The following is a 939-nucleotide window of genomic DNA, read 5'->3' as shown; positions in this document are numbered from 1 at the left end:
CTGATGCTCTTGATTTTTGATCTCAACTCAACACCCCTGGATAGCCCCTTGAACCCACAACCCAGAACCATCTTGATCCACTCTTCTCCTGTTCAAATATTTCAAATTACACTCACTGCAAGTTTGGACCAGATTTGCCAAATTTGGTGAAATTCATATCTATACCTCTCCAAAAATTCCACAAATATTCAGGCAGCCTCTAGGTGCAATGAGAGGCCCCTCCACCAAAAACCAACTCAAGGAAAAATCCCTACCTACCTAGAACATTCTGTCGAACACCTTGCATGCACTGTTCTAGCCACATTCAGTAAAATTCAGACATTCAATGTCTTTTTCCTTCGTCAGTTTCAGTCACGCGTCGACAGTGCACTCTGGCACGTTGCGCACGGCCCCTTCCCCCTGGACAGCACCCCGCACGCGCACTTGGCGCCTTCCTGGCGTCGGAGGCGCCCTGGCCCGCCTGCGCCGGTGTGTCCTGCGGCGGCCATAGCGCCGTAGCGGCCAACAGGAAGCAGAACGGCGGCTCAACGCCGTTCGGCGCCACCCAAGCGACCTGGTGGCTCCGCGTGGCCACCTCCTTGCCAGCGCACGCATGCAGCGCCGTCGCCGTGGCGCAGCACGCGCAAAGCGCGCTCCCTGCCGCCGACGGGCCCGCGCAGCCCCGTTCCGTCGAGCTCCCCCTAAACCTCTGTATCCCGACGCGTTTTGCACCAAAATGGAGTCAGTGGACCCGCACGACGGCGCTCAACCTCTAAACCACCCTGACCAATGCCCTACGCCGCCGTAAGTTTCGCCGGAGAATCCCGTTCTCGGCCACCGCCTCGGACCGCCTATATAAAGGGCTCCCGAGCTCGCCCTCGAGCACACACCACCTTTGCACCTCACCAGCACCCTGCCAGGCCACCAAGGGGACCCCGAGGAGGTCCTCTTCCCCAGCTC

This window comes from Triticum dicoccoides, chromosome 7B (assembly GCF_002162155.2).
Source record: "Triticum dicoccoides isolate Atlit2015 ecotype Zavitan chromosome 7B, WEW_v2.0, whole genome shotgun sequence".
Lineage (NCBI taxonomy): Eukaryota > Viridiplantae > Streptophyta > Magnoliopsida > Poales > Poaceae > Triticum > Triticum dicoccoides.
The sequence above is the reverse complement of the archived record's forward strand: the minus strand, read 5'-3'. Positions refer to the sequence as shown.